The sequence below is a fragment of the Microcebus murinus genome, chromosome 3 (assembly GCF_040939455.1).
Source record: "Microcebus murinus isolate Inina chromosome 3, M.murinus_Inina_mat1.0, whole genome shotgun sequence".
NCBI lineage: Eukaryota > Metazoa > Chordata > Mammalia > Primates > Cheirogaleidae > Microcebus > Microcebus murinus.
Genome location: NC_134106.1, coordinates 13382067 through 13393043, shown reverse-complemented (window position 1 = coordinate 13393043; position 10977 = coordinate 13382067). Strand labels below are relative to the sequence as shown.

The 10977-nt window shown below is 40.1% G+C and overlaps 1 pseudogene; it reads right to left on the bottom strand.

The window, feature by feature from the left end:
- Nucleotides 1-9403: 9403 nt before the first annotated feature.
- Nucleotides 9404-9907, bottom strand: LOC105860575 (mortality factor 4-like protein 2; annotated as a pseudogene).
- Nucleotides 9908-10977: the final 1070 nt, after the last annotated feature.

Sequence of the window (10977 nt, the reverse complement as noted above, 5' to 3'; positions counted from 1 at the left end):
ATAAATGATTGCAATCTAAGGTGATATTTGCAACAACAGATGTACATTAAGGCAATTGCAGATATATAAATACTGATGGTAGGAGCATGAATGCTGTGTAGAAGAAAAGACTGAAGAAACTTACCAGGGAAGATGTTTACCCTAGATCTTAAAAGATGCTATATTTTTGGTACATTATATTTTTCAAAAACATATAGCAGATAAATATGGGAGAGAGGTCATTCCAAATAGAAAGACTACCTTGAATGTGGCACAAGGACCATGGAAACGTGCTCACCAGTATATTATTTTCTGTTGCTGCCTAACACATAACCACAAAAACAGCACATTGTTATTCATGCAGTTTCTGTGGATCAGGAGTCTAGGCATGGCTTATCTGGATTCTCCTCAAGGGTCTCACAAGGCTATAATTGAGGTGTCAGGTGGGCTGTGTGCCTTTCTGGAGGTAGGCATCCTCTTCTAAGTTCAAGTGGCTGTTAGTGAAATTTAGCTGATGGTCATAGACCCTCAAATCCTAGGTGCTGCCTATGGTTCCCCACCATGTGGCCTTCTCCATTTACATTATAGCAACTTAATTTGTTCCTTCAAGGCCAGCAGTGCCTAGTGCGGAGTAGCAAGGCAGAGGCACATGTATTTCATAACCTAATCATGGCAATGACATCTCACCATCTTTGTCGTATGAGATGACCTAGTCACAGGAGTGACAGCCAATCACCTTTGTTACATTATATTGGTTAGCAGCAAGTCACAAGTCCTACCTACACTGGAGGGGATTACACAATAGCTTGAACACATGGGGGTGAGAAATCCTTGACACTCTCCTGTCCACCACACTGAAGGTGCATGTGGCAGGGGAACAACAGAAAACAAAGTTGGTGTTTTCAAGGCTGGCAAGAATGGGGTCTTAAATTCCAGATTTAACCCCAAATGAAAAGGTCCTAATTATATGCTAAAACAATACTTGGATACCATATGTGAAATCAAAAGTAAATAGATTTAAAGACACAGAAAGCTTTAAGTTTATCCTTACATATTTTTTGGAAGAAAGTTTTCTTTAAAAAATTAATAGCATAAGGAAGTTTTCAGAGAGCATATGTTAATGTGTCTTGTGTTACTAAGATATTTGAAAATATAGAACTATTTGTTTTAGGGAAAAAAAGTAATATATCATTTTAACTTTGCTTAGAGTGGTTTAAATTGGTTCACTTCTAAAGTCTTACTCAAAAAAAGATGCACAAACTTTGCACAACCTTTCTTGTCTTTGAGTTATACAACATCAATTTATTTGGGGAAATTTTTTCTAGCAGATCTGTTGGAGGATTAGAAAATCATAAACATCTGACCTGCATGTTGACTTTTTTTCTTTGATTTTTCTCTTAAAAAAAAAGAGTGCAGGGCTAGTGTGTCTGCCACCCACTTGTTCTGGAGATCTCTTTGCTTTGGGCTTCAAACAGTCAGGTTGAAAGGAACTGCAGTTATATTGGGCTCCTATGTGTCCCATGGAAAAATGCAAGACAAGAATTGATGTGTCATTTTTTTTATAATCTGATTAATCTGTTCTTCCCTGATAAGAGACTTTCAATGACTCTCCAATGATTAGAGTCTACTGTGTTAACATGCTTCTCTGCCCCTCAATTTAGGTATTAGATTGAAGCAAATAAAATTGTGTGTTTATAGGTCAAAATGGCAATTTTATATGGCTCAACTAAATAATTAGACCTAGAGGTGAGATCAGATTTAGCTTCAGATTTTTGACAAGAATACTTCATAGTGGTGAGAACTTTCTTGTTTTTAAATTGTTTTTGCTTTGAAATTTAGAAACAAATTTTAAGAAAGATCTGAAATACAGTTCCTAAAATATCAACTTTTCTAGAAAACTGTGACTACACAATAATATGCTGCCTCTATCATGTTAGAACGTGCATTAGACTCAAATACAAAAACTGTGAAAAAAATCAGCATCCTTCAGCAATTTGAGCAGAGATAGAATGCCTAAGGAATATCATAGATAAACTTTCAGAGGATGAGTTGTTTTATTTCAAGCATCATGAAAAGAAAAAGTATAAATACATGGGTTTGAGGGGGTATATGCATTAAGTTGAACCTTTGGGACTAGGAATCAGGGTGTTTTGTCACCTAACATTAACACATATTAGAAAATTGTGTAGTGTCAAAGGGATAGAACCACTAGCATTCAAACAATGTTGTCCACTAGTGAACAAAATGTTCTACTGAATGTTTTGTCTTTGTTTAATTACTGTATACACTTGTAGCAACTTTGAAATGAGAAAAAGAGCTTCACTCCTTTTATTTTCTGTTGAAAACAGAACAGAAAACAAACTGAAACATAAACCCTGTTATACATTAACAATTTTAAAGAACATCAATTATACAAGAAAAGGACTAAGAACAAAAAGTGTTTACAGATACCAGACAGACAACAGTGAGTGGTCAGTAGACCCTCACAGAGCTTTGCGGTGGTTCTCAGCAGAAGCCACTTGTAATCACAGGCAGTAAACAGAGAAGCAGAATTCTTTGTCAGATATTTTAGGAAATCATGCAAATAGCCAAACAATAATGTAAGGCTCTTGTTATCAAGGGCTGTATAGCCCAGCATTGCTCTGATTCTTATGAAGAATCTCAGTAGGTGTGGCGCTCCATAAACCTGGGACATCAGCGCCTCAGGGTGAGTCAAGAGGATTTCGGCATACAGGGGCCTCTCCAACTTGTAGAGTAGACGAGTGCTCAACATCATATTGAAATATTCTACATTTTTCTTTTTTACTTTTTTTTATTTTAGTGTATTATGGGGGTACAAGTGTTAAGGTTACATATATTGCCCATGTCCCCCTCCCCCCTCGAGTAAGAGCTTCTGGTGTGTCCATCCCCCAAATGTTGCACATCTTACTCGTTGTGGTTGTATATACTCATCCCTTCCTACCCCCTCCCACCCTCCCGACACCCAATAAATGTTACTCCTATATGTCCACTTAGGTGTTGATCCGTTAATACCAATTTGCTGGTGAGTACATGTGGTGCTTGTTTTTCCATTCTTGAGATACTTCACTTAGTAGAATGGGTTCCAGCTGTATCCAGAAATATACAAGAGGTGATATATCACCATTGTTTCTTGAAGCTGAGTAGTATTCCATGGTATACATATACCACATTTTATTAATCCACTCATGAATTGATGGGCATTTGGGTTGTTTCGACAGCTTTGCAATTGTGAATTGTGCTGCTATAAACATTCGAGTGCAGGTGTCTTTTTCATAAAGTGACTTTTGATCTTTTGGGTAGATGCCCAGTAGTGGAATTGCTGGATCAAATGGTAGATCTACTTGTATCACTTTGAGATATTTCCATATTGCTTTTCACAGGGGTTGAACTAGTTTGCAGTCCCACCAGCAGTATAGGAGTTTTCCTCCCTCTCCACCTCCACTCCAGCATTTGTTGTTTGGGGACTTTTTGATAAAGGCCATTCTCACTGGAGTTAAGTGATATCTCAATGTGGTTTTGATTTGCATTTCCCTGATGATTAGAGATGTTGAGCATTTTTTCATATGTTTGTTGGCCATTATTCTGTCTTCTTTTGAGAAGTTTCTATTTTTTAATAGGGTTGTTTGATTTTTTCTTGCTGATTTTCCTGAGTTCTAAATAGACTATAGTTATCAGCCCTTTATCAGATGTGTAGCTTACAAAAATTTTCTCCCATTCTGTGGGTTGTCTGCTCTCTTGACAGTTTCTTTGGCTGTGCAGAAGCTTTTTAATTTGATCAGGTCCCATTTGTTTATTTTTGTTGCTGTTGTGATTGCCTTTGGGGTCTTCTTCATAAATTCTTTGCCTAGGCCAATGTCTAGAAGGGTAATTTCAACATTTTCCTCTAGAATTCTAGTAGTTTCACACCTAAGGTTCAAGTCTGTTACCCAGCATGCATTGATTTTTGTGAGAGGTGAAAGGTGTAGGTCATGTTTCAGTCTTCTACATATGACTATCCAGTTTTCCCAGCACCATTTATTGAATAAGAATTCTTTTCCCCAGTGTATGTTTTTGTCTGCTTTGTCAAAGATTAGTTAGCTATATGAGGATGGTTTTATATCTGGGTTCTCTGTTCTGTTCCACTGGTCAATGTCCCTGTTCTTGTGCCAGTAAAAAGCTATTTTAATGACTATAGCCTTGTAGTATAGTTTGAAGTCTCGTAAATTGATACCTCCTATTTTGCTTTTATTGCCTAGGATTGATTTTGCTATATGGGGTCTTCTCTGGTTCCATACGAAGTGTAAAATTATTTTTTCTATATCTGTGAAAAATGATGATGGTATTTTGATAGGGATTGCATTGACTCCGTGGGTCACTTTGGGTAATATAGGCATTTTAACAATGTTGATTCTGCCAACCCATGAGCATGGTATATTCTTCCATCTGTTTATGTCCTCTGCTATTTCCTTCTTCAGTGTTTCATAGTTCTCCCTGTAGAGGTCTTTTACCTCCTTAGTTAAATATATTCCAAGGTACTTTATTTTCTTTGTTGCTATTTTGAAGGGAATTGAGTCTTTGATTTGGTTCTCACTTTTACTGTTGTTGGCGTATATGAATGCCTCTGATTTCTGTGTATTGATTTTGTATCCCAAGACTTTACCAAATTCATGCATCAGATCAAGGAGTCTCTTGGTTGAATCCTTGGGATTTTCTAGGTATAATATCATGTCATCAGCAGAGTGAGAGTTTGATCTCTTCTGCTCCTATTTGGATGCGCTTAATTCTGCTCTCTTATCTGATTGCTGTAGCAAGAACTTCCAGCACTATGTTGAACAGAAGTAAAGATAGTGGGCAACCTTGTCTTGTTTCAGTTCTAAGTGGGAGTGCTTTCAATTTTTCCCCATTCAGTATGATATTGGCTGTGGGTTTGTCATATATGGCTTGTATCATTTTTAGGTAAGCCCCGTCTATGCCTATTTTGTTGAGCGTTCTTATCATAAAAGGGTGTTGAATTTTGTGAAATGCTTTCTCTGTGTCTGTTGAGAAGATCATATGGTCTTTGTTTTTGCTTCTGTTTATATGGTGAATTACATTTATAGATTTGCATATGTTGAACCATCCCTGCATCCCTGGGATGAAGCCCACTTGGTTGTGATGAATTATTTTCTTGACAAGCACCTGGATTCGATTGGCTAGGATTTTGTTGAGAATTTTTGCATCTATATTCATAAGGGATATTGATCTGTAGTTTTCTTTGTTTGTTGCATCCTTTCCTGGTTTTGGTATCAGGGTTATGTTTGCTTCATAAAATGTGTTGGGGAAGATTCCATCCTTCTCGATGTTGTGGAATAATTTCTGCAGGATAGGCACCAGTTCTTCCTTGTAGGTGTTGTAAAATTCAGGTGTGAAACCATCTGGTCCAGGACTTTTCTTTTTAGGAAGGATTTTATTGCTGTTTCAATTTCAGTACTTGATATTGGTCTGTTCAGGAATTGTATTTCTTCCTGGTTGAGCCTAAGGAGGCTGTGTGTTTCTCTGAAATTGTCCATTTCCTCCACATTTTCCAGTTTTTGTGCATAGAGGATTTTGTAGTATTCATAAATTATATCTTGTATCTCCGTGGCATCAGTTGTAATTCTCCTTTATTGTTCCTGATAAAGCTTATTAGAGATTTTTCTTTTCTGCTTTTTGTTAGTCTAGCCAATGGTGTGTCAATTTTGTTTATTTTTTCAAAGAACAAATTTTTTGTTTTATTAATCTTCCATATAGTTTCCCTGTTGTCAATTTTGTTTAGTTCTAATTTGATCTTAATGATTTCACTTCTTCTGGTGGGCTTGGGGTTGGTCTGTTCTTCTTTGTCCAGTTCTTTGAGATAATTCATTAAGTTGTCTATTTGTGATCTTTTCAATTTTTGGATATAGGCATTTGTGGAAATAAACTTTCCTCTCAGGACTGCTTTAGCTGTGTCCCACAAGTTTTGGTAACTTGTGTCACTTTTGTCGTTTAGTTCAAAGAATCTTTTGATTTCCATCTTGATTTCCTCATTTATGAAGTGATCATTCAGCAGAAGGTTGTTTAGTTTCCATGACTTTGTGTAGAAATGAGGACTCCTGTTATGATCGATTTCTACGTTTATTCCATTGTGGTCTGAAAAGATACATGGTATAATTTCTATTTTTAAAAATTGTTTGCGACATGCTTTGAGTCCTAGGATATATGGTCAATCTTAGAGAATGACCCATGAGCTGATGAGAAGAATGTATATTCAGTGGTTTTGGGGTAGAATGTCCTGTAAATGTCAGTCAGGCCCATTTGTTCTAGGGTTCTGTTTAAGTCCATTATTTCTTTGTTGATTTTCTGTTTGGAGGATCTGTCCTGTGCTGTCAGTGGGGTGTTAAAGTCTCCAACTATTATGGTGTTGTTGTTTATCCATTTGTTTAGATCCAGTAGAGTTTGATTTATGAATCTGAGTGCACCAAGGTTGGGTGCATATATATTTAGAATTGTTATGTCCTCTTGTTGAACTGTAACCTTCACCATTATATAGTGACCTTATTTGTCTTTTATTACTTTTGTTGATTTAAAAACTAAGTTATTTGTAATCAGCATTGCCACACCAGCTTTCTTTTGGCTTCCATTCGCTTGAAATATTGTTCTCCACCCCTTTACCTTTAGTCTAATTGCATCCTTGCAGGTTAGATGTGTTTCCTAAAGGTAGAAGATACTTGGCTTGTGTTTTTTTATCCATTCGGCCAGCCTATGTCTCTTGAGTGGGGAGTTCAAGCCATTCACATTTATTGAGATAACTGATAGGTGGGGCAGATTTCTGTTCATTATGTTGGGTTGAACTTTGTTGCTTTGTTTTCACTCTTGAGCCATTGTAGTATCTGGGCTTTGATCTTTAGCTTTGAGTAGATTTACATTCGTGAGTGTTTATTGTGCTGATCCGTGGGTAACACTGTTTTGAGTACTTCTTGTAGGGCTGGTCTTGTCTTGGTGAATTCCCTCAGTCTTTGCTTATCTGAGAATGTCTTGATTTCTCCTTCATATACAAAACTTAGTTTTTCAGGGAATAAGATTCTAGGCTGGGCATTGTTTTGTTTCAGAAGAGTGAGAATGGGACCCCAGTCTCTCCTTGCTTGTAAAGTTTCATTAGAGAAGTCTGGTGTTATTCGAATTGGCTTTCCCTTGTAGGTTACTTGCTTCTTTCTTCTTATAGCTCTTAGAAGGGCCTCTTTAGTTGATATTTTGGTCAGTCTGATGACTGCATGTCGTGACATCTTCCTGTTTCCATTGAATCTCCCAGGGGTCCTCTGAGCTTCTTGAACTTGTATATCAAGATTTTGAGCAAGGCCTGGGAAATTTTCCTCTATTATATCTTCAAATAGCTTGTCCAACCCTTGAGTGTTGTCTTCTTCCCCTTCTGGTAACCCTATGACCTTCACATTAGGTTTCTTCACATAATCCCACAGCTCTTGTAGGCTTTGCTCTTTTCTCTTGTTTCTCTGCTCTATCTCTGTTACTGTTTTATTTAGTTGGAGGGTGTTATCTTCAATCTCTGAGATTCTTTCTTCTGTTTGATCAACCCTGTTCTTGAGACTTTCCACTGTATTTTGTAGTTCCCTGAATTGATTATTCATTTCCAGGAGTTCGGTTAAACTTTTCTTCATTGTGTCTATTTCTTTAGTGAACTTTTGTTCTAGGTCCTGGAGGCTTTTTGTGGTTTCTTTGTGTTGGTTATTGAGTTGTTCTTGCAGGTCGTTGAATTTTCTTATGATCCACATATGGAATTCCTCTTCTGTCATTTTGGTTGCCTGATTTTAGTTGGTGTCAATTTCTAAGGGGATGGTGCTCCTCTTTGGGGGGTGTGGCTTCCATTTGGTTCTTCACATTTCTGGAGTTCCTTTGCTGATTTCTTCTCATGTCGATCAGTTGTTGCTTCTTTCCTTTAGGTTTTTGTTTGGGTATTCACATGCCTTTTTAAATTTCTGAGCTGGTAGGTGGTGTCTGTGGGTGAGATTCGACCACTCCCTGTATGATGAGTCAGTAGGTTCTGTGAAAAGGGTGTACAGAATGTCCTCCCTGTCAGTAGGTGGTGCTTGCTTGGAGGAACAGGCTATGCTGTTGTTTTTGTGTCTTCTAACCAGCTATTGTTCCTCTAGAGAGGCACTCTAGTGCCTCAGGTGGTGGGTGGGGCCCTGGGACTTCCAGGTGTGTCCTTTTCTCCCCCTCAGTGAGGGCTGGTCTAGGAGTGAGTCTGGGTGGAGCTGGATTGGGTAAGCCTGCCCTCAGGCACCACCAATGCTGTAGCAGGGGTCAAAGTTCTGTTTTCTGCTTCTAGGAGAAGCTGTCAGGGAGGGGCTGGAATGGCTCCACTCTGTCAGAAAATCTATGTGTGGGGTGGGGCTATCTGAGACCTGCAGTCTGGAGTGGGCCTCGCTTCTTTCCACCCTCCCCAACTCCGTGGCTATTCCTGGGCTTCTGCCAGCAGGCCATACCTCATGCCACCAGGCCTTCCCTGGCTGTGATGCTGGAGGTTCCCTGCGCAGGAACACCACCTGGGCTGGGTGGACGGCCTCCCTTTGGCAGGAGGGTTGCCCTCTAGGATGCTGATCTGCCCCTGAAGACACACACGCCTCAGTAGGCTCTTCGTGTATATCCCTTCTGTGCCCTGGGCAATGAGAGACCTAGGTGCACGGGATTTGGTCTGCAGGTCTGACCTCTGGGCCCCAGAGTTCAAACTATATCCCCACCAGGGAGAGGAGTGCTGGTCCCAATTACCCGGTCCCACGGGTAGCCCAAGCTGGGTCTCTGTCTCTCAGCCTCAGAGTGTGCCCCGTTCTCCTGGGATCACTGTGCCAGCAGTACTTGGGAGGGCTGGCGGGTAGGGAGCTCACCATCTGAGTTCCCCTCAGTGATCTGTAGGGCCCCCAAAGGGAAGGTCTCGTTCCCTGGAGGTGCTTCTGGCTGGTGGCTGTATTTTCTCTTTTGGCAGCCTCGAATAGGGTCAGGGGAGGGGAGACGGAGGTAATATGGCACCTGCCACATGCCTGCCCACAGGGAAGTGCCCTGTGGGAGTTGGGAGCCTAGTGCCCCATCCACTGCAGGCTTACTGCTCACTGGCGGTGGCCGTCTCTGGGCTGGTGTCCACAGGTCTCTCCATCCGCTGGGGAGCCCACCAGCAGTCCAAGATGCAAGGGAGGGGAAAGTTAGCTACTCCACCAACCCTTGCCACTGGTCTCCAGGCTGCTCTGGAGGTCTCTGCTTCCAGTTCTCCTCCACAACCTCCTCATTTGGAGTTTCCCATGGTCTCAGGTACCCCTCCTTCCGACCCTTATCCATGTATGCTCATCTTCTTGCTTCTTTCTTCTAATTTCTGCTAGAATCTGTCTTTTCTGCAGAGACACTCTGTCTGGGGTGTTTCTCATCCACCATCTTGCTTATAATCCCCTAAATTGAAATATTCCACATTTTTCTTAGCAAGAAGTTGAAACAGCTGCTTCTGCCTGGTAACTAAATACTAGTCCTGAGCAAGCCATGGTTTAATTCTTCAGGAATCTTAACTTTAACTTCCATTCTATTCTTAAATGCCTCTTCACTTTCAGCAATGGGGTCTGCCTGGGCCCTTTTCTTTCCAGGGGCCTGAGTGCTTCACTGATACTGCCCCCATCTTCATTTCTAGGAGTCTTCTGTTTGTTATTTCTTGTCTTCCTCACAGATCCTGAAGGGGGGTTTCCCGCAGAGCAACACCCCTCCCCCTATATTTCTGGGAGAGCCAGCTCACGCATTCTCTGCTGAGGACCTGCTGTCTTCTTTCGTAAGGATGTCCCTCTTAACTTTTCTGCATGTTGCTTCTAGTTGGTTTTTTGAAGTTGTCTTCTGCAGATTGCTGTCCACTAGTTTGAGAACTCTGCTTTCTGGAACTCATTCAACCCTGTTTTTATTTCAACCAACAATCTTTCTTCTTTTCCTTTCAAGAACTCCTAGTGATTTCCAGACAGAATCTTACAGATCTTGTGGGATGGTCTGGAAGGATGAAGTGGGAGACATAATCCAAGATTCTGTAATCAGGATTGGTTCTGCAATCAGGATCAAATCTCCTGATCCTTACTGTACAGCAAAGTTAGCTTTTCTGATGGTGACCTGAAAGGAGAATCCAATTCTTCCCAGCAGCTGACATGTGATCAGACATGTGATCTTCCTAGCAGCTGCCATTCCTCCAAGAACTTTATATTTTGTTACCTCAAGTGGAATCCAATGCCTGATTTCTTTCTTTTTGTTATGTTAAGATTAATCCATCCATCATAAATTTCTCCATAAACTTTTCACCTATTGTCTTCAAGAGCTGTTGATGATCATTATGTTGATCCATTGTTTCATTAGAGGCTGTGAAGTGGTGTTATTATTTATTAATCAATGTAATTATTTAAAAATAATAAGTTTCTATAATCAATTGTTTGGTTACCCTGAAGGATAGATTATATAGGAAAGGCAGAACAAATGCTTGTTTTCTGCATTTAGTTCATGGTTTTGTAAATTATATGTTGGGTATTTTAGCATCCTCCAGTGGTGATCAATGAGTTGATTTCTTTTGGTTTTTGAGACAGAGTCTTACACTGTTGCCCAGGGTAGAGGGCCGTAGCATCAGCCTAGCTCACAGCAACCTCAAACTCCTGGGCTCAAGCAATCCTTCTGTCTCAGCCTCCTGAGTAGCTGGGACTACAGGCATGTGCCAACATGCCCAGCTAATTTTTCTATATATTTTTAGTTAGCCAATTAATTTCTTTCTATTTTTAGTAGAGACGGGGTCTCACTCTTGCTCAGGCTGGTTTCGAACTCCTGACTTTGAGCCATCCTCCCACCTCGGCCTCCCAGAGTGCTAGGATTACAGGTGTAGCCACCATGCCTGGCCAATGAGTTGGTTTTTAATTTTCATTTTTAGAATAATTTAAAAACATATATTATGGCTTTAAATCTTACAAATATATTAATTTATTT